Raw genomic sequence first — 22,460 nt, forward strand, 5'->3', positions numbered from 1 at the left:
GATTGAGGGATGCATGGAGAGTGTATGTCAACATGTGCTTTCATATCAACACAGCTGACTGTTGGCGAGGCTTTACAATTGTACAGCCACCCGGGCGCACAATCATTTTGCCAAAGATATCCCATGGGCTACATCATCATTATTATCAAAATGAATGCAATTTGGCACTTGAAAAGGTTGCCGTGACCCGGATTCGAACCGGGGTTGCTGCGGCCACAACGCAGAGTACTAACCACTATACGATCACGGCGTGTTACCCCGGGTGCGTGATGAGCAATGACTGGCAACGGTTCATTACAACCAAACGAAAAGTCTCGCCATTCCTTGGCGAATATGTCTGTTTGGTTTAGTTAATGATAAGAATTGTTTAAAGCAATTGCCACTCCAGCATTAATCACAAAGTTGAGACATCCTACAGTCTGTATCCATGAGGTAATAAAGTGCATCTTAAAATAGGCATAGCATTCACAGCTGAGGCAAGTGTTTTTTTGTTTCGTTTGTTTTTATTCTAAATAAGTACACCTATGTAGTCTTCCTAGGTAAAATAGAGTCTGTCACCTGTCGCTATCGTATGTGAATGTATTATTTACGTATAGCATTAGTTGATGCTCTATACATGAAACTCATTTACGAGGTTGTAGTTTTTGTATTGTGCGGTTGTGGCTCACATTTGTTTTTGTCACCATGGTTGTAAAATAATAGAGACACAGGTCTGGAGATTGATTTTGAATACAAGAATTGTTAACCGTGCATATATAAAGTGAATTAACACATTCGTTCGGGATATAAACAGTTCCAAGTTTGCGAACCTAAATTATATTATCGTCCCCTTTGTCATTTGTGAAAAAGGAGTGCTGTTGCATTCCACGTTCGGCCGATGCGCTTTCATTTCGATATGTGCCTAAAATCTGCAACAGCATAAAATAATCTGGTACCTCGTTTCCCTCACCCCTTAAACGAATCCGTCATGGCATTATTACGCCAGCGTTAATCCAAATCTAATCAATTGAGATTTTTTTTCACACTGGCCATTTCCCTCACAAAGCTGTATATTTTCCGCTAAATTAGTAACTCTATGTGATACATTTGGATTCTCAAATTAATAATACGCTCAAATCAAGAAATGTCTCTCGTAAAACAAGTAGCACAACAACAAGGTGTGCGCCTCTCTCACCCAGAGCGCTCCTTTGTTTTCTGCCAAGAACTGTCAGTTTGAGCACCATACAATCTTGAAGTTTACTGAATGTTTTAAAACATTTAAAGTGTTATGTTTGAAGGACTGCACTGTATGAACGTTATCAACGTTACAGTTGCTGCAGACATTTCTGTAACGGCTAACAACTATTTTAAATGAAACCCTGCAATATCATTGTCTGCTTCAGCCCGGTCCCTTTTGCTGTTGCGTATTCTTTGGAAACATGTTCTAGCATAAATGCATGACGCCTCTGTTATCTCGCTCCAGGTAAAAAGTCAGACTCGTGTTGTCATTCAAAGAATATAAGTGACCATCAGAGATTTTCTGCACTGACTTCCTGAATCGATGAAACGTAATGGATCACTTGAAGACTGCGTGTGGAAAAGGGGTTTAGAGTTTCCCCGCGACTTTGCAGCAGTATGTCCGACCTTTCTTTTTGAATGATGTTACTACTCCTCTTGTTTTCAACGAACGTGCTGCTGCGTTCCTCGCCGGGCCCGGTGGCGCGTGCCTGTAATCCAAGTGTCCGGGAGGCTGAGGTTGGCGGATCGACTGAGCTGTGGAGTTCTAGGCTGCTGCGTGCTATGTCGAACGGGCGTCCCTACTAAGTTCGGTATCGATATGGTTTGCCTGGGGGAGCCCGGGCTCACCAGGTCGTCTAAGGAGGGGTGCACCGGCCCAGGTCGGAAACGAAGCAGGTCAAAGCCCCCGTGCCGTCCAGTGGTGGGATTGCGCCTGTGAGTAGACGTTGCACCCTGGCCATGGCGAGACATCGAAACACAATCTTTTATGAACGCTTCAAATCTGTGAAACACACGTGACTGGAATAATGCGATTCAGCCATCAATTGGACTTAAAACGACCACACTCAAAAGTACCATTCCCTCCCGTCCTTTTCCAAAGTGTCTATCTAATTTAATACTGAACAATTCAAGGTGGTGATCGGTCTTAAAGTCAGTCCAAAGCAAATACACTTGCCGTGTAAGTAGGCGCTTCTAGCTTCTCTTTGGAATGAAATTGCACATTTTCAAAAGTGCATGGGTGCTTTCTGAACTGTGCGTCCTGTTTATAAAGGGCTACTTGCCTACTGCTGAACGTGAACTTTCCTGCCAACAGACCACGTAGTTAAAACCCACCGAGGGAGCAGCATATTTATATGAACTAAAGCAAGTCACGAGCCAGCCAGGAGTCGAACCTAGAGTCTTCTGATCCGTAGTCAGACGCGTTATCCATTGCGCCACTGGCCCTCATGGTGCCTGCTTGACGCACACCAGCTGCGGACTGATGAATTGCGGACTGATGCGAAGCTCCTTTACGATGCTCTCGATATGGGACCGTGTAGGATTGAGGGATGCATGGAGAGTGTATGTCAACATGTGCTTTCATATCAACACAGCTGACTGTTGGCGAGGCTTTACAATTGTACAGCCACCCGGGCGCACAATCATTTTGCCAAAGATATCCCATGGGCTACATCATCATTATTATCAAAATGAATGCAATTTGGCACTTGAAAAGGTTGCCGTGACCCGGATTCGAACCGGGGTTGCTGCGGCCACAACGCAGAGTACTAACCACTATACGATCACGGCGTGTTACCCCGGGTGCGTGATGAGCAATGACTGGCAACGGTTCATTACAACCAAACGAAAAGTCTCGCCATTCCTTGGCGAATATGTCTGTTTGGTTTAGTTAATGATAAGAATTGTTTAAAGCAATTGCCACTCCAGCATTAATCACAAAGTTGAGACATCCTACAGTCTGTATCCATGAGGTAATAAAGTGCATCTTAAAATAGGCATAGCATTCACAGCTGAGGCAAGTGTTTTTTTGTTTCGTTTGTTTTTAATCTAAATAAGTACACCTATGTAGTCTTCCTAGGTAAAATACAGTCTGTCACCTGTCGCTATCGTATGTGAATGTATTATTTACGTATAGCATTAGTTGATGCTCTATACATGAAACTCATTTACGAGGTTGTAGTTTTTGTATTGTGCGGTTGTGGCTCACATTTGTTTTTGTCACCATGGTTGCAAAATAATAGAGACACAGGTCTGGAGATTGATTTTGAATACAAGAATTGTTAACCGTGCATATATAAAGTGAATTAACACATTCGTTCGGGATATAAACAGTTCCAAGTTTGCGAACCTAAATTATATTATCGTCCCCTTGGTCATTTGTGAAAAAGGAGTGCTGTTGCATTCCACGTTCGGCCGATGCGCTTTCATTTCGATATGTGCATAAAATCTGCAACAGCATAAAATAATCTGGTACCTCGTTTCCCTCACCCCTTAAACGAATCCGTCATGGCATTATTACGCCAGCGTTAATCCAAATCTAATCAATTGTGATTTTTTTTCACACTGGCCATTTCCCTCACAAAGCTGTATATTTTCCGCTAAATTAGTAACTCTATGTGATACATTTGGATTCTCAAATTAATAATACGCTCAAATCAAGAAATGTCTCTCGTAAAACAAGTAGCACAACAACAAGGTGTGCGCCTCTCTCACCCAGAGCGCTCCTTTGTTTTCTGCCAAGAACTGTCAGTTTGAGCACCATACAATCTTGAAGTTTACTGAATGTTTTAAAACATTTAAAGTGTTATGTTTGAAGGACTGCACTGTATGAACGTTATCAACGTTACAGTTGCTGCAGACATTTCTGTAACGGCTAACAACTATTTTAAATGAAACCCTGCAATATCATTGTCTGCTTCAGCCCGGTCCCTTTTGCTGTTGCGTATTCTTTGGAAACATGTTCTAGCATAAATGCATGACGCCTCTGTTATCTCGCTCCAGGTAAAAAGTCAGACTCGTGTTGTCATTCAAAGAATATAAGTGACCATCAGAGATTTTCTGCACTGACTTCCTGAATCGATGAAACGTAATGGATCACTTGAAGACTGCGTGTGGAAAAGGGGTTTAGAGTTTCCCCGCGACTTTGCAGCAGTATGTCCGACCTTTCTTTTTGAATGATGTTACTACTCCTCTTGTTTTCAACGAACGTGCTGCTGCGTTCCTCGCCGGGCCCGGTGGCGCGTGCCTGTAATCCAAGTGTCCGGGAGGCTGAGGTTGGCGGATCGACTGAGCTGTGGAGTTCTAGGCTGCTGCGTGCTATGTCGAACGGGCGTCCCTACTAAGTTCGGTATCGATATGGTTTGCCTGGGGGAGCCCGGGCTCACCAGGTCGTCTAAGGAGGGGTGCACCGGCCCAGGTCGGAAACGAAGCAGGTCAAAGCCCCCGTGCCGTCCAGTGGTGGGATTGCGCCTGTGAGTAGACGTTGCACCCTGGCCATGGCGAGACATCGAAACACAATCTTTTATGAACGCTTCAAATCTGTGAAACACACGTGACTGGAATAATGCGATTCAGCCATCAATTGGACTTAAAACGACCACACTCAAAAGTACCATTCCCTCCCGTCCTTTTCCAAAGTGTCTATCTAATTTAATACTGAACAATTCAAGGTGGTGATCGGTCTTAAAGTCAGTCCAAAGCAAATACACTTGCCGTGTAAGTAGGCGCTTCTAGCTTCTCTTTGGAATGAAATTGCACATTTTCAAAAGTGCATGGGTGCTTTCTGAACTGTGCGTCCTGTTTATAAAGGGCTACTTGCCTACTAGCTGAACGTGAACTTTCCTGCCAACAGACCACGTAGTTAAAACCCACCGAGGGAGCAGCATATTTATATGAACTAAAGCAAGTCACGAGCCAGCCAGGAGTCGAACCTAGAATCTTCTGATCCGTAGTCAGACGCGTTATCCATTGCGCCACTGGCCCTCATGGTGCCTGCTTGACGCACACCAGCTGCGGACTGATGAATTGCGGACTGATGCGAAGCTCCTTTACGATGCTCTCGATATGGGACCGTGTAGGATTGAGGGATGCATGGAGAGTGTATGTCAACATGTGCTTTCATATCAACACAGCTGACTGTTGGCGAGGCTTTACAATTGTACAGCCACCCGGGCGCACAATCATTTTGCCAAAGATATCCCATGGGCTACATCATCATTATTATCAAAATGAATGCAATTTGGCACTTGAAAAGGTTGCCGTGACCCGGATTCGAACCGGGGTTGCTGCGGCCACAACGCAGAGTACTAACCACTATACGATCACGGCGTGTTACCCCGGGTGCGTGATGAGCAATGACTGGCAACGGTTCATTACAACCAAACGAAAAGTCTCGCCATTCCTTGGCGAATATGTCTGTTTGGTTTAGTTAATGATAAGAATTGTTTAAAGCAATTGCCACTCCAGCATTAATCACAAAGTTGAGACATCCTACAGTCTGTATCCATGAGGTAATAAAGTGCATCTTAAAATAGGCATAGCATTCACAGCTGAGGCAAGTGTTTTTTTGTTTCGTTTGTTTTTAATCTAAATAAGTACACCTATGTAGTCTTCCTAGGTAAAATACAGTCTGTCACCTGTCGCTATCGTATGTGAATGTATTATTTACGTATAGCATTAGTTGATGCTCTATACATGAAACTCATTTACGAGGTTGTAGTTTTTGTATTGTGCGGTTGTGGCTCACATTTGTTTTTGTCACCATGGTTGCAAAATAATAGAGACACAGGTCTGGAGATTGATTTTGAATACAAGAATTGTTAACCGTGCATATATAAAGTGAATTAACACATTCGTTCGGGATATAAACAGTTCCAAGTTTGCGAACCTAAATTATATTATCGTCCCCTTGGTCATTTGTGAAAAAGGAGTGCTGTTGCATTCCACGTTCGGCCGATGCGCTTTCATTTCGATATGTGCATAAAATCTGCAACAGCATAAAATAATCTGGTACCTCGTTTCCCTCACCCCTTAAACGAATCCGTCATGGCATTATTACGCCAGCGTTAATCCAAATCTAATCAATTGAGATTTTTTTTCACACTGGCCATTTCCCTCACAAAGCTGTATATTTTCCGCTAAATTAGTAACTCTATGTGATACATTTGGATTCTCAAATTAATAATACGCTCAAATCAAGAAATGTCTCTCGTAAAACAAGTAGCACAACAACAAGGTGTGCGCCTCTCTCACCCAGAGCGCTCCTTTGTTTTCTGCCAAGAACTGTCAGTTTGAGCACCATACAATCTTGAAGTTTACTGAATGTTTTAAAACATTTAAAGTGTTATGTTTGAAGGACTGCACTGTATGAACGTTATCAACGTTACAGTTGCTGCAGACATTTCTGTAACGGCTAACAACTATTTTAAATGAAACCCTGCAATATCATTGTCTGCTTCAGCCCGGTCCCTTTTGCTGTTGCGTATTCTTTGGAAACATGTTCTAGCATAAATGCATGACGCCTCTGTTATCTCGCTCCAGGTAAAAAGTCAGACTCGTGTTGTCATTCAAAGAATATAAGTGACCATCAGAGATTTTCTGCACTGACTTCCTGAATCGATGAAACGTAATGGATCACTTGAAGACTGCGTGTGGAAAAGGGGTTTAGAGTTTCCCCGCGACTTTGCAGCAGTATGTCCGACCTTTCTTTTTGAATGATGTTACTACTCCTCTTGTTTTCAACGAACGTGCTGCTGCGTTCCTCGCCGGGCCCGGTGGCGCGTGCCTGTAATCCAAGTGTCCGGGAGGCTGAGGTTGGCGGATCGACTGAGCTGTGGAGTTCTAGGCTGCTGCGTGCTATGTCGAACGGGCGTCCCTACTAAGTTCGGTATCGATATGGTTTGCCTGGGGGAGCCCGGGCTCACCAGGTCGTCTAAGGAGGGGTGCACCGGCCCAGGTCGGAAACGAAGCAGGTCAAAGCCCCCGTGCCGTCCAGTGGTGGGATTGCGCCTGTGAGTAGACGTTGCACCCTGGCCATGGCGAGACATCGAAACACAATCTTTTATGAACGCTTCAAATCTGTGAAACACACGTGACTGGAATAATGCGATTCAGCCATCAATTGGACTTAAAACGACCACACTCAAAAGTACCATTCCCTCCCGTCCTTTTCCAAAGTGTCTATCTAATTTAATACTGAACAATTCAAGGTGGTGATCGGTCTTAAAGTCAGTCCAAAGCAAATACACTTGCCGTGTAAGTAGGCGCTTCTAGCTTCTCTTTGGAATGAAATTGCACATTTTCAAAAGTGCATGGGTGCTTTCTGAACTGTGCGTCCTGTTTATAAAGGGCTACTTGCCTACTAGCTGAACGTGAACTTTCCTGCCAACAGACCACGTAGTTAAAACCCACCGAGGGAGCAGCATATTTATATGAACTAAAGCAAGTCACGAGCCAGCCAGGAGTCGAACCTAGAATCTTCTGATCCGTAGTCAGACGCGTTATCCATTGCGCCACTGGCCCTCATGGTGCCTGCTTGACGCACACCAGCTGCGGACTGATGAATTGCGGACTGATGCGAAGCTCCTTTACGATGCTCTCGATATGGGACCGTGTAGGATTGAGGGATGCATGGAGAGTGTATGTCAACATGTGCTTTCATATCAACACAGCTGACTGTTGGCGAGGCTTTACAATTGTACAGCCACCCGGGCGCACAATCATTTTGCCAAAGATATCCCATGGGCTACATCATCATTATTATCAAAATGAATGCAATTTGGCACTTGAAAAGGTTGCCGTGACCCGGATTCGAACCGGGGTTGCTGCGGCCACAACGCAGAGTACTAACCACTATACGATCACGGCGTGTTACCCCGGGTGCGTGATGAGCAATGACTGGCAACGGTTCATTACAACCAAACGAAAAGTCTCGCCATTCCTTGGCGAATATGTCTGTTTGGTTTAGTTAATGATAAGAATTGTTTAAAGCAATTGCCACTCCAGCATTAATCACAAAGTTGAGACATCCTACAGTCTGTATCCATGAGGTAATAAAGTGCATCTTAAAATAGGCATAGCATTCACAGCTGAGGCAAGTGTTTTTTTGTTTCGTTTGTTTTTAATCTAAATAAGTACACCTATGTAGTCTTCCTAGGTAAAATACAGTCTGTCACCTGTCGCTATCGTATGTGAATGTATTATTTACGTATAGCATTAGTTGATGCTCTATACATGAAACTCATTTACGAGGTTGTAGTTTTTGTATTGTGCGGTTGTGGCTCACATTTGTTTTTGTCACCATGGTTGTAAAATAATAGAGACACAGGTCTGGAGATTGATTTTGAATACAAGAATTGTTAACCGTGCATATATAAAGTGAATTAACACATTCGTTCGGGATATAAACAGTTCCAAGTTTGCGAACCTAAATTATATTATCGTCCCCTTGGTCATTTGTGAAAAAGGAGTGCTGTTGCATTCCACGTTCGGCCGATGCGCTTTCATTTCGATATGTGCATAAAATCTGCAACAGCATAAAATAATCTGGTACCTCGTTTCCCTCACCCCTTAAACGAATCCGTCATGGCATTATTACGCCAGCGTTAATCCAAATCTAATCAATTGAGATTTTTTTTCACACTGGCCATTTCCCTCACAAAGCTGTATATTTTCCGCTAAATTAGTAACTCTATGTGATACATTTGGATTCTCAAATTAATAATACGCTCAAATCAAGAAATGTCTCTCGTAAAACAAGTAGCACAACAACAAGGTGTGCGCCTCTCTCACCCAGAGCGCTCCTTTGTTTTCTGCCAAGAACTGTCAGTTTGAGCACCATACAATCTTGAAGTTTACTGAATGTTTTAAAACATTTAAAGTGTTATGTTTGAAGGACTGCACTGTATGAACGTTATCAACGTTACAGTTGCTGCAGACATTTCTGTAACGGCTAACAACTATTTTAAATGAAACCCTGCAATATCATTGTCTGCTTCAGCCCGGTCCCTTTTGCTGTTGCGTATTCTTTGGAAACATGTTCTAGCATAAATGCATGACGCCTCTGTTATCTCGCTCCAGGTAAAAAGTCAGACTCGTGTTGTCATTCAAAGAATATAAGTGACCATCAGAGATTTTCTGCACTGACTTCCTGAATCGATGAAACGTAATGGATCACTTGAAGACTGCGTGTGGAAAAGGGGTTTAGAGTTTCCCCGCGACTTTGCAGCAGTATGTCCGACCTTTCTTTTTGAATGATGTTACTACTCCTCTTGTTTTCAACGAACGTGCTGCTGCGTTCCTCGCCGGGCCCGGTGGCGCGTGCCTGTAATCCAAGTGTCCGGGAGGCTGAGGTTGGCGGATCGACTGAGCTGTGGAGTTCTAGGCTGCTGCGTGCTATGTCGAACGGGCGTCCCTACTAAGTTCGGTATCGATATGGTTTGCCTGGGGGAGCCCGGGCTCACCAGGTCGTCTAAGGAGGGGTGCACCGGCCCAGGTCGGAAACGAAGCAGGTCAAAGCCCCCGTGCCGTCCAGTGGTGGGATTGCGCCTGTGAGTAGACGTTGCACCCTGGCCATGGCGAGACATCGAAACACAATCTTTTATGAACGCTTCAAATCTGTGAAACACACGTGACTGGAATAATGCGATTCAGCCATCAATTGGACTTAAAACGACCACACTCAAAAGTACCATTCCCTCCCGTCCTTTTCCAAAGTGTCTATCTAATTTAATACTGAACAATTCAAGGTGGTGATCGGTCTTAAAGTCAGTCCAAAGCAAATACACTTGCCGTGTAAGTAGGCGCTTCTAGCTTCTCTTTGGAATGAAATTGCACATTTTCAAAAGTGCATGGGTGCTTTCTGAACTGTGCGTCCTGTTTATAAAGGGCTACTTGCCTACTAGCTGAACGTGAACTTTCCTGCCAACAGACCACGTAGTTAAAACCCACCGAGGGAGCAGCATATTTATATGAACTAAAGCAAGTCACGAGCCAGCCAGGAGTCGAACCTAGAATCTTCTGATCCGTAGTCAGACGCGTTATCCATTGCGCCACTGGCCCTCATGGTGCCTGCTTGACGCACACCAGCTGCGGACTGATGAATTGCGGACTGATGCGAAGCTCCTTTACGATGCTCTCGATATGGGACCGTGTAGGATTGAGGGATGCATGGAGAGTGTATGTCAACATGTGCTTTCATATCAACACAGCTGACTGTTGGCGAGGCTTTACAATTGTACAGCCACCCGGGCGCACAATCATTTTGCCAAAGATATCCCATGGGCTACATCATCATTATTATCAAAATGAATGCAATTTGGCACTTGAAAAGGTTGCCGTGACCCGGATTCGAACCGGGGTTGCTGCGGCCACAACGCAGAGTACTAACCACTATACGATCACGGCGTGTTACCCCGGGTGCGTGATGAGCAATGACTGGCAACGGTTCATTACAACCAAACGAAAAGTCTCGCCATTCCTTGGCGAATATGTCTGTTTGGTTTAGTTAATGATAAGAATTGTTTAAAGCAATTGCCACTCCAGCATTAATCACAAAGTTGAGACATCCTACAGTCTGTATCCATGAGGTAATAAAGTGCATCTTAAAATAGGCATAGCATTCACAGCTGAGGCAAGTGTTTTTTTGTTTCGTTTGTTTTTAATTCTAAATAAGTACACCTATGTAGTCTTCCTAGGTAAAATACAGTCTGTCACCTGTCGCTATCGTATGTGAATGTATTATTTACGTATAGCATTAGTTGATGCTCTATACATGAAACTCATTTACGAGGTTGTAGTTTTTGTATTGTGCGGTTGTGGCTCACATTTGTTTTTGTCACCATGGTTGTAAAATAATAGAGACACAGGTCTGGAGATTGATTTTGAATACAAGAATTGTTAACCGTGCATATATAAAGTGAATTAACACATTCGTTCGGGATATAAACAGTTCCAAGTTTGCGAACCTAAATTATATTATCGTCCCCTTGGTCATTTGTGAAAAAGGAGTGCTGTTGCATTCCACGTTCGGCCGATGCGCTTTCATTTCGATATGTGCCTAAAATCTGCAACAGCATAAAATAATCTGGTACCTCGTTTCCCTCACCCCTTAAACGAATCCGTCATGGCATTATTACGCCAGCGTTAATCCAAATCTAATCAATTGTGATTTTTTTTCACACTGGCCATTTCCCTCACAAAGCTGTATATTTTCCGCTAAATTAGTAACTCTATGTGATACATTTGGATTCTCAAATTAATAATACGCTCAAATCAAGAAATGTCTCTCGTAAAACAAGTAGCACAACAACAAGGTGTGCGCCTCTCTCACCCAGAGCGCTCCTTTGTTTTCTGCCAAGAACTGTCAGTTTGAGCACCATACAATCTAGAAGTTTACTGAATGTTTTAAAACATTTAAAGTGTTATGTTTGAAGGACTGCACTGTATGAACGTTATCAACGTTACAGTTGCTGCAGACATTTCTGTAACGGCTAACAACTATTTTAAATGAAACCCTGCAATATCATTGTCTGCTTCAGCCCGGTCCCTTTTGCTGTTGCGTATTCTTTGGAAACATGTTCTAGCATAAATGCATGACGCCTCTGTTATCTCGCTCCAGGTAAAAAGTCAGACTCGTGTTGTCATTCAAAGAATATAAGTGACCATCAGAGATTTTCTGCACTGACTTCCTGAATCGATGAAACGTAATGGATCACTTGAAGACTGCGTGTGGAAAAGGGGTTTAGAGTTTCCCCGCGACTTTGCAGCAGTATGTCCGACCTTTCTTTTTGAATGATGTTACTACTCCTCTTGTTTTCAACGAACGTGCTGCTGCGTTCCTCGCCGGGCCCGGTGGCGCGTGCCTGTAATCCAAGTGTCCGGGAGGCTGAGGTTGGCGGATCGACTGAGCTGTGGAGTTCTAGGCTGCTGCGTGCTATGTCGAACGGGCGTCCCTACTAAGTTCGGTATCGATATGGTTTGCCTGGGGGAGCCCGGGCTCACCAGGTCGTCTAAGGAGGGGTGCACCGGCCCAGGTCGGAAACGAAGCAGGTCAAAGCCCCCGTGCCGTCCAGTGGTGGGATTGCGCCTGTGAGTAGACGTTGCACCCTGGCCATGGCGAGACATCGAAACACAATCTTTTATGAACGCTTCAAATCTGTGAAACACACGTGACTGGAATAATGCGATTCAGCCATCAATTGGACTTAAAACGACCACACTCAAAAGTACCATTCCCTCCCGTCCTTTTCCAAAGTGTCTATCTAATTTAATACTGAACAATTCAAGGTGGTGATCGGTCTTAAAGTCAGTCCAAAGCAAATACACTTGCCGTGTAAGTAGGCGCTTCTAGCTTCTCTTTGGAATGAAATTGCACATTTTCAAAAGTGCATGGGTGCTTTCTGAACTGTGCGTCCTGTTTATAAAGGGCTACTTGCCTACTAGCTGAACGTGAACTTTCCTGCCAACAGACCACGTAGTTAAAACCCACCGAGGGAGCAGCATATTTATATGAACTAAAGCAAGTCACGAGCCAGCCAGGAGTCGAACCTAGAATCTTCTGATCCGTAGTCAGACGCGTTATCCATTGCGCCACTGGCCCTCATGGTGCCTGCTTGACGCACACCAGCTGCGGACTGATGAATTGCGGACTGATGCGAAGCTCCTTTACGATGCTCTCGATATGGGACCGTGTAGGATTGAGGGATGCATGGAGAGTGTATGTCAACATGTGCTTTCATATCAACACAGCTGACTGTTGGCGAGGCTTTACAATTGTACAGCCACCCGGGCGCACAATCATTTTGCCAAAGATATCCCATGGGCTACATCATCATTATTATCAAAATGAATGCAATTTGGCACTTGAAAAGGTTGCCGTGACCCGGATTCGAACCGGGGTTGCTGCGGCCACAACGCAGAGTACTAACCACTATACGATCACGGCGTGTTACCCCGGGTGCGTGATGAGCAATGACTGGCAACGGTTCATTACAACCAAACGAAAAGTCTCGCCATTCCTTGGCGAATATGTCTGTTTGGTTTAGTTAATGATAAGAATTGTTTAAAGCAATTGCCACTCCAGCATTAATCACAAAGTTGAGACATCCTACAGTCTGTATCCATGAGGTAATAAAGTGCATCTTAAAATAGGCATAGCATTCACAGCTGAGGCAAGTGTTTTTTTGTTTCGTTTGTTTTTAATTCTAAATAAGTACACCTATGTAGTCTTCCTAGGTAAAATAGAGTCTGTCACCTGTCGCTATCGTATGTGAATGTATTATTTACGTATAGCATTAGTTGATGCTCTATACATGAAACTCATTTACGAGGTTGTAGTTTTTGTATTGTGCGGTTGTGGCTCACATTTGTTTTTGTCACCATGGTTGTAAAATAATAGAGACACAGGTCTGGAGATTGATTTTGAATACAAGAATTGTTAACCGTGCATATATAAAGTGAATTAACACATTCGTTCGGGATATAAACAGTTCCAAGTTTGCGAACCTAAATTATATTATCGTCCCCTTTGTCATTTGTGAAAAAGGAGTGCTGTTGCATTCCACGTTCGGCCGATGCGCTTTCATTTCGATATGTGCATAAAATCTGCAACAGCATAAAATAATCTGGTACCTCGTTTCCCTCACCCCTTAAACGAATCCGTCATGGCATTATTACGCCAGCGTTAATCCAAATCTAATCAATTGTGATTTTTTTTCACACTGGCCATTTCCCTCACAAAGCTGTATATTTTCCGCTAAATTAGTAACTCTATGTGATACATTTGGATTCTCAAATTAATAATACGCTCAAATCAAGAAATGTCTCTCGTAAAACAAGTAGCACAACAACAAGGTGTGCGCCTCTCTCACCCAGAGCGCTCCTTTGTTTTCTGCCAAGAACTGTCAGTTTGAGCACCATACAATCTAGAAGTTTACTGAATGTTTTAAAACATTTAAAGTGTTATGTTTGAAGGACTGCACTGTATGAACGTTATCAACGTTACAGTTGCTGCAGACATTTCTGTAACGGCTAACAACTATTTTAAATGAAACCCTGCAATATCATTGTCTGCTTCAGCCCGGTCCCTTTTGCTGTTGCGTATTCTTTGGAAACATGTTCTAGCATAAATGCATGACGCCTCTGTTATCTCGCTCCAGGTAAAAAGTCAGACTCGTGTTGTCATTCAAAGAATATAAGTGACCATCAGAGATTTTCTGCACTGACTTCCTGAATCGATGAAACGTAATGGATCACTTGAAGACTGCGTGTGGAAAAGGGGTTTAGAGTTTCCCCGCGACTTTGCAGCAGTATGTCCGACCTTTCTTTTTGAATGATGTTACTACTCCTCTTGTTTTCAACGAACGTGCTGCTGCGTTCCTCGCCGGGCCCGGTGGCGCGTGCCTGTAATCCAAGTGTCCGGGAGGCTGAGGTTGGCGGATCGACTGAGCTGTGGAGTTCTAGGCTGCTGCGTGCTATGTCGAACGGGCGTCCCTACTAAGTTCGGTATCGATATGGTTTGCCTGGGGGAGCCCGGGCTCACCAGGTCGTCTAAGGAGGGGTGCACCGGCCCAGGTCGGAAACGAAGCAGGTCAAAGCCCCCGTGCCGTCCAGTGGTGGGATTGCGCCTGTGAGTAGACGTTGCACCCTGGCCATGGCGAGACATCGAAACACAATCTTTTATGAACGCTTCAAATCTGTGAAACACACGTGACTGGAATAATGCGATTCAGCCATCAATTGGACTTAAAACGACCACACTCAAAAGTACCATTCCCTCCCGTCCTTTTCCAAAGTGTCTATCTAATTTAATACTGAACAATTCAAGGTGGTGATCGGTCTTAAAGTCAGTCCAAAGCAAATACACTTGCCGTGTAAGTAGGCGCTTCTAGCTTCTCTTTGGAATGAAATTGCACATTTTCAAAAGTGCATGGGTGCTTTCTGAACTGTGCGTCCTGTTTATAAAGGGCTACTTGCCTACTGCTGAACGTGAACTTTCCTGCCAACAGACCACGTAGTTAAAACCCACCGAGGGAGCAGCATATTTATATGAACTAAAGCAAGTCACGAGCCAGCCAGGAGTCGAACCTAGAGTCTTCTGATCCGTAGTCAGACGCGTTATCCATTGCGCCACTGGCCCTCATGGTGCCTGCTTGACGCACACCAGCTGCGGACTGATGAATTGCGGACTGATGCGAAGCTCCTTTACGATGCTCTCGATATGGGACCGTGTAGGATTGAGGGATGCATGGAGAGTGTATGTCAACATGTGCTTTCATATCAACACAGCTGACTGTTGGCGAGGCTTTACAATTGTACAGCCACCCGGGCGCACAATCATTTTGCCAAAGATATCCCATGGGCTACATCATCATTATTATCAAAATGAATGCAATTTGGCACTTGAAAAGGTTGCCGTGACCCGGATTCGAACCGGGGTTGCTGCGGCCACAACGCAGAGTACTAACCACTATACGATCACGGCGTGTTACCCCGGGTGCGTGATGAGCAATGACTGGCAACGGTTCATTACAACCAAACGAAAAGTCTCGCCATTCCTTGGCGAATATGTCTGTTTGGTTTAGTTAATGATAAGAATTGTTTAAAGCAATTGCCACTCCAGCATTAATCACAAAGTTGAGACATCCTACAGTCTGTATCCATGAGGTAATAAAGTGCATCTTAAAATAGGCATAGCATTCACAGCTGAGGCAAGTGTTTTTTTGTTTCGTTTGTTTTTATTCTAAATAAGTACACCTATGTAGTCTTCCTAGGTAAAATAGAGTCTGTCACCTGTCGCTATCGTATGTGAATGTATTATTTACGTATAGCATTAGTTGATGCTCTATACATGAAACTCATTTACGAGGTTGTAGTTTTTGTATTGTGCGGTTGTGGCTCACATTTGTTTTTGTCACCATGGTTGTAAAATAATAGAGACACAGGTCTGGAGATTGATTTTGAATACAAGAATTGTTAACCGTGCATATATAAAGTGAATTAACACATTCGTTCGGGATATAAACAGTTCCAAGTTTGCGAACCTAAATTATATTATCGTCCCCTTGGTCATTTGTGAAAAAGGAGTGCTGTTGCATTCCACGTTCGGCCGATGCGCTTTCATTTCGATATGTGCATAAAATCTGCAACAGCATAAAATAATCTGGTACCTCGTTTCCCTCACCCCTTAAACGAATCCGTCATGGCATTATTACGCCAGCGTTAATCCAAATCTAATCAATTGTGATTTTTTTTCACACTGGCCATTTCCCTCACAAAGCTGTATATTTTCCGCTAAATTAGTAACTCTATGTGATACATTTGGATTCTCAAATTAATAATACGCTCAAATCAAGAAATGTCTCTCGTAAAACAAGTAGCACAACAACAAGGTGTGCGCCTCTCTCACCCAGAGCGCTCCTTTGTTTTCTGCCAAGAACTGTCAGTTTGAGCACCATACAATCTAGAAGTTTACTGAATGTTTTAAAACATTTAAAGTGTTATGTTTGAAGGACTGCACTGTATGAACGTTATCAACGTTACAGTTGCTGCAGACATTTCTGTAACGGCTAACAACTATTTTAAATGAAACCCTGCAATATCATTGTCTGCTTCAGCCCGGTCCCTTTTGCTGTTGCGTATTCTTTGGAAACATGTTCTAGCATAAATGCATGACGCCTCTGTTATCTCGCTCCAGGTAAAAAGTCAGACTCGTGTTGTCATTCAAAGAATATAAGTGACCATCGGAGATTTTCTGCACTGACTTCCTGAATCGATGAAACGTAATGGATCACTTGAAGACTGCGTGTGGAAAAGGGGTTTAGAGTTTCCCCGCGACTTTGCAGCAGTATGTCCGACCTTTCTTTTTGAATGATGTTACTACTCCTCTTGTTTTCAACGAACGTGCTGCTGCGTTCCTCGCCGGGCCCGGTGGCGCGTGCCTGTAATCCAAGTGTCCGGGAGGCTGAGGTTGGCGGATCGACTGAGCTGTGGAGTTCTAGGCTGCTGCGTGCTATGTCGAACGGGCGTCCCTACTAAGTTCGGTATCGATATGGTTTGCCTGGGGGAGCCCGGGCTCACCAGGTCGTCTAAGGAGGGGTGCACCGGCCCAGGTCGGAAACGAAGCAGGTCAAAGCCCCCGTGCCGTCCAGTGGTGGGATTGCGCCTGTGAGTAGACGTTGCACCCTGGCCATGGCGAGACATCGAAACACAATCTTTTATGAACGCTTCAAATCTGTGAAACACACGTGACTGGAATAATGCGATTCAGCCATCAATTGGACTTAAAACGACCACACTCAAAAGTACCATTCCCTCCCGTCCTTTTCCAAAGTGTCTATCTAATTTAATACTGAACAATTCAAGGTGGTGATCGGTCTTAAAGTCAGTCCAAAGCAAATACACTTGCCGTGTAAGTAGGCGCTTCTAGCTTCTCTTTGGAATGAAATTGCACATTTTCAAAAGTGCATGGGTGCTTTCTGAACTGTGCGTCCTGTTTATAAAGGGCTACTTGCCTACTGCTGAACGTGAACTTTCCTGCCAACAGACCACGTAGTTAAAACCCACCGAGGGAGCAGCATATTTATATGAACTAAAGCAAGTCACGAGCCAGCCAGGAGTCGAACCTAGAAGTCTTCTGATCCGTAGTCAGACGCGTTATCCATTGCGCCACTGGCCCTCATGGTGCCTGCTTGACGCACACCAGCTGCGGACTGATGAATTGCGGACTGATGCGAAGCTCCTTTACGATGCTCTCGATATGGGACCGTGTAGGATTGAGGGATGCATGGAGAGTGTATGTCAACATGTGCTTTCATATCAACACAGCTGACTGTTGGCGAGGCTTTACAATTGTACAGCCACCCGGGCGCACAATCATTTTGCCAAAGATATCCCATGGGCTACATCATCATTATTATCAAAATGAATGCAATTTGGCACTTGAAAAGGTTGCCGTGACCCGGATTCGAACCGGGGTTGCTGCGGCCACAACGCAGAGTACTAACCACTATACGATCACGGCGTGTTACCCCGGGTGCGTGATGAGCAATGACTGGCAACGGTTCATTACAACCAAACGAAAAGTCTCGCCATTCCTTGGCGAATATGTCTGTTTGGTTTAGTTAATGATAAGAATTGTTTAAAGCAATTGCCACTCCAGCATTAATCACAAAGTTGAGACATCCTACAGTCTGTATCCATGAGGTAATAAAGTGCATCTTAAAATAGGCATAGCATTCACAGCTGAGGCAAGTGTTTTTTTGTTTCGTTTGTTTTTTATTCTAAATAAGTACACCTATGTAGTCTTCCTAGGTAAAATAGAGCCTGTCACCTGTCGCTATCGTATGTGAATGTATTATTTACGTATAGCATTAGTTGATGCTCTATACATGAAACTCATTTACGAGGTTGTAGTTTTTGTATTGTGCGGTTGTGGCTCACATTTGTTTTTGTCACCATGGTTGCAAAATAATAGAGACACAGGTCTGGAGATTGATTTTGAATACAAGAATTGTTAACCGTGCATATATAAAGTGAATTAACACATTCGTTCGGGATATAAACAGTTCCAAGTTTGCGAACCTAAATTATATTATCGTCCCCTTGGTCATTTGTGAAAAAGGAGTGCTGTTGCATTCCACGTTCGGCCGATGCGCTTTCATTTCGATATGTGCATAAAATCTGCAACAGCATAAAATAATCTGGTACCTCGTTTCCCTCACCCCTTAAACGAATCCGTCATGGCATTATTACGCCAGCGTTAATCCAAATCTAATCAATTGTGATTTTTTTTCACACTGGCCATTTCCCTCACAAAGCTGTATATTTTCCGCTAAATTAGTAACTCTATGTGATACATTTGGATTCTCAAATTAATAATACGCTCAAATCAAGAAATGTCTCTCGTAAAACAAGTAGCACAACAACAAGGTGTGCGCCTCTCTCACCCAGAGCGCTCCTTTGTTTTCTGCCAAGAACTGTCAGTTTGAGCACCATACAATCTTGAAGTTTACTGAATGTTTTAAAACATTTAAAGTGTTATGTTTGAAGGACTGCACTGTATGAACGTTATCAACGTTACAGTTGCTGCAGACATTTCTGTAACGGCTAACAACTATTTTAAATGAAACCCTGCAATATCATTGTCTGCTTCAGCCCGGTCCCTTTTGCTGTTGCGTATTCTTTGGAAACATGTTCTAGCATAAATGCATGACGCCTCTGTTATCTCGCTCCAGGTAAAAAGTCAGACTCGTGTTGTCATTCAAAGAATATAAGTGACCATCAGAGATTTTCTGCACTGACTTCCTGAATCGATGAAACGTAATGGATCACTTGAAGACTGCGTGTGGAAAAGGGGTTTAGAGTTTCCCCGCGACTTTGCAGCAGTATGTCCGACCTTTCTTTTTGAATGATGTTACTACTCCTCTTGTTTTCAACGAACGTGCTGCTGCGTTCCTCGCCGGGCCCGGTGGCGCGTGCCTGTAATCCAAGTGTCCGGGAGGCTGAGGTTGGCGGATCGACTGAGCTGTGGAGTTCTAGGCTGCTGCGTGCTATGTCGAACGGGCGTCCCTACTAAGTTCGGTATCGATATGGTTTGCCTGGGGGAGCCCGGGCTCACCAGGTCGTCTAAGGAGGGGTGCACCGGCCCAGGTCGGAAACGAAGCAGGTCAAAGCCCCCGTGCCGTCCAGTGGTGGGATTGCGCCTGTGAGTAGACGTTGCACCCTGGCCATGGCGAGACATCGAAACACAATCTTTTATGAACGCTTCAAATCTGTGAAACACACGTGACTGGAATAATGCGATTCAGCCATCAATTGGACTTAAAACGACCACACTCAAAAGTACCATTCCCTCCCGTCCTTTTCCAAAGTGTCTATCTAATTTAATACTGAACAATTCAAGGTGGTGATCGGTCTTAAAGTCAGTCCAAAGCAAATACACTCCAAGTTTGCGACCCTAAATGATATTATCGTCCCCTTTGTCATATGTGAACATTGCAACCCACTCTCTTAAATCTCTGTTCAATGTCTATTGAAAATCTGTTGAATCTCTGAACATAAAGCCAACTTTACCTCAGTTGCCAGGACATTCTTTGGAGAGGTCTGGTGGATGTTTTGCGTCTTCTGGTCATTTTGAATGACAGAATGAATGATTTCTACATAGGGTAGAGCCACCCTGAATGTATGTACAACCCACTCTCTTCCTTTTGTGTACATATAACACGGGTTCACACTTCACAATTTCTTGCTATGCCAAAATCCTTTTTTGCTTGCAGTTGAGACGCGATCTCCTCCCATTAATAATTATGGGGAATACATTTGTTTCATTGACACGAACCAACTTAAACCTATTTGACGTCACCATCATCGAAGCTCGAATTTCCCGAAGATCGATGATTCGTGTAAAAGCCAAAGATTTAGTTATTTTCTTGAAAGAACGTCATCGAGGCTCGGATTTCCCGAAGATTGACGATTCGTTTAAAAGACGATTCGTTTTTTTCTTGAATGAACTTCAAATGTTAAGGTTAAACTTTCATTTCGAACAATATTGTTGCTTTCTGTTAATTTATATGTAAGTATTTTGATACTTGTTTATAGATGAAAATTTATCCTGGGGAATTGTTCAATATTTATCGTTACAGTATTTTCTTTTTTAGTTAAATTGCTAAGCGGTTCTCTAGTTAGCGAATGCTGCTAGCTAGTTTGCAAGTACATGCTACATTTTCTAAATTCAGTGACATATGCGAGAAAATGTATTATTAGTAGATTACCCAGACCTTGATTTGATTATTATATTGTGCTTAATCTCCCAATGATTTTGTTATACATTTTCCATTGTTCCCAATAAAGCCCTGCTTTTACCAATATAGTACTTATTCACATTCTAATTTATTCACATTTTAACTTCTCACTACAGTTCAGCAAGCTTGTTCATCAATATAGATTAAATCAATTGATTAAGATTTAGTAGAGATAAAGGCTAAAATGCCACAGTAAGAATATAACCTAAGATGTATAGGCTTTTTTAGGCTTTTTAAGCAATATACTTAATATACACCCATCGCAGAATACCTGGACAGTGTTTTATATTGGCAGTATATCATTAACCCCCAAGATGCTATAATGCTCTTATAAACCATTTACCAACAATAAAAAGTTTTGTGATGTCATACCAGTTGTCATACAATCAGCAAAACAATCAACAGGATTCAAAGCATTCAGTTTATAATTACAATTAAGATTTGTTTGTCATCTTCACACACGTTTTTAAACAGTCACCGTCCCTTAGCTTTTTTACTGTGAGTTAAATTGCCTGAGGTAAAACAAGCTTTCTCTTTTACTATGACAGAGCTCGATATAAATCTGTGTGTATATATTCATATATAGATCGCAGATCAACAGGGTATATATCTGTTTTATTTGCATCCCAGCTACTCTATTTTGGATTTGTATCAATAACACACACTTTTTCTCTAACTAGAATGTCTGGGGAAAGTCAAAAGACCGCACAAGAGGTGGCTGTTCTGCTTGGATAGGCATTCCTTGAAGAGATACAGGTCAACAAGTTTATTTTGTGTTATGTAGCCATATGTGATTCATTTCACTCCAGCCACTTAATTCCCATTATTTTCCTACTGTATCTTTCATCACATTGCATGTTCTAATCCCATGAGAAGCGTGAGTCACAGGAAAGAGGCCAATTGATGTCACAAAAGAGACGTCATGAAAGCCCCAGAGTCAACTGGTGGAAGAGGGACCAGGATGGGCAGCGTGTGACCACCACTAAACGGAGTGGTTACTGCTGGTTAGTTTCCATCATGTTAATCTAATGTTATAGATTAATCATATTGACTGATCCCTTATTTGAAATGTACAAACAAATATTTGATACACTGCCGATTTTGCAGGTTTTACCACTTACAAAGCATGTAGTAGTCTGACATTTTTATCCTAGGTACTCTTCAATGGTGAGTGACAGAATCTAAAACAAAAATCCAGAAAATCACATTGTATGATTGATTAATTTGCATTTATTTGCATGACATAAGTATTTGATACATCAGAAAAGCAGAACTTAATATTTGGTATAGAAACCTTTGTTTGCAATTAGAGAGATCATACATTTCCTGGAGTTGACCAGTTTGCAGACCTCTACATGCTTTGTAAGTAGAAAAACCTGCAAAATTAGCAGTGTATCAAATACTTGTTCTCCCCACTGTAGGTGTCTCGTTGCATCCCTCATAATATGCTATATAACCACCAAAAAAGGTTTTCCTACTCCAAGTTCCTGTTCCTCGATGTCAACCTCTTCTTCCTCAATCTCTACCACCTATCAAGATGCTGGTAAGAAAAAAACTTGAAAAGAACCCCTCATAACTTGCTGCACAGTCTCCTAAACAATTTTTATGATCTACTGTCCATCCAACTGAAAACGGAGAGCTTGTAAAAAAATATTGAAATGTATT

General features: G+C 43.1%; 15 non-coding genes across 15 annotated transcripts; all 15 read right to left on the reverse strand.

Annotated features, from left to right (window-relative positions):
- Positions 1 to 178: 178 nt before the first annotated feature.
- trnah-gug lies at positions 179 to 250 on the reverse strand. Its single transcript has one exon. It is a non-coding gene; the product is annotated as a tRNA-His (tRNA).
- Positions 251 to 2,369: 2,119 nt separating this feature from the next.
- Positions 2,370 to 2,442, reverse strand: trnar-acg. The gene has a single exon. It is a non-coding gene; the product is annotated as a tRNA-Arg (tRNA).
- A 273-nt stretch (positions 2,443 to 2,715) lies between these two features.
- Positions 2,716 to 2,787, reverse strand: trnah-gug. The gene has a single exon. It is a non-coding gene; the product is annotated as a tRNA-His (tRNA).
- Positions 2,788 to 4,907: 2,120 nt separating this feature from the next.
- Positions 4,908 to 4,980, reverse strand: trnar-acg. Its single transcript has one exon. It is a non-coding gene; the product is annotated as a tRNA-Arg (tRNA).
- A 273-nt stretch (positions 4,981 to 5,253) lies between these two features.
- On the reverse strand, positions 5,254 to 5,325 carry trnah-gug. Its single transcript has one exon. It is a non-coding gene; the product is annotated as a tRNA-His (tRNA).
- A 2,120-nt stretch (positions 5,326 to 7,445) lies between these two features.
- trnar-acg lies at positions 7,446 to 7,518 on the reverse strand. Its single transcript has one exon. It is a non-coding gene; the product is annotated as a tRNA-Arg (tRNA).
- A 273-nt stretch (positions 7,519 to 7,791) lies between these two features.
- trnah-gug lies at positions 7,792 to 7,863 on the reverse strand. The gene has a single exon. It is a non-coding gene; the product is annotated as a tRNA-His (tRNA).
- Positions 7,864 to 9,983: 2,120 nt separating this feature from the next.
- Positions 9,984 to 10,056, reverse strand: trnar-acg. The gene has a single exon. It is a non-coding gene; the product is annotated as a tRNA-Arg (tRNA).
- A 273-nt stretch (positions 10,057 to 10,329) lies between these two features.
- trnah-gug lies at positions 10,330 to 10,401 on the reverse strand. Its single transcript has one exon. It is a non-coding gene; the product is annotated as a tRNA-His (tRNA).
- A 2,121-nt stretch (positions 10,402 to 12,522) lies between these two features.
- trnar-acg lies at positions 12,523 to 12,595 on the reverse strand. Its single transcript has one exon. It is a non-coding gene; the product is annotated as a tRNA-Arg (tRNA).
- Positions 12,596 to 12,868: 273 nt separating this feature from the next.
- trnah-gug lies at positions 12,869 to 12,940 on the reverse strand. Its single transcript has one exon. It is a non-coding gene; the product is annotated as a tRNA-His (tRNA).
- A 2,120-nt stretch (positions 12,941 to 15,060) lies between these two features.
- Positions 15,061 to 15,133, reverse strand: trnar-acg. Its single transcript has one exon. It is a non-coding gene; the product is annotated as a tRNA-Arg (tRNA).
- A 273-nt stretch (positions 15,134 to 15,406) lies between these two features.
- Positions 15,407 to 15,478, reverse strand: trnah-gug. Its single transcript has one exon. It is a non-coding gene; the product is annotated as a tRNA-His (tRNA).
- Positions 15,479 to 17,597: 2,119 nt separating this feature from the next.
- trnar-acg lies at positions 17,598 to 17,671 on the reverse strand. Its single transcript has one exon. It is a non-coding gene; the product is annotated as a tRNA-Arg (tRNA).
- A 273-nt stretch (positions 17,672 to 17,944) lies between these two features.
- On the reverse strand, positions 17,945 to 18,016 carry trnah-gug. Its single transcript has one exon. It is a non-coding gene; the product is annotated as a tRNA-His (tRNA).
- Positions 18,017 to 22,460: the final 4,444 nt, after the last annotated feature.

This window comes from Esox lucius, chromosome 20, assembly GCF_011004845.1.
Source record: "Esox lucius isolate fEsoLuc1 chromosome 20, fEsoLuc1.pri, whole genome shotgun sequence".
In the NCBI taxonomy this organism is placed as follows: domain Eukaryota; kingdom Metazoa; phylum Chordata; class Actinopteri; order Esociformes; family Esocidae; genus Esox; species Esox lucius.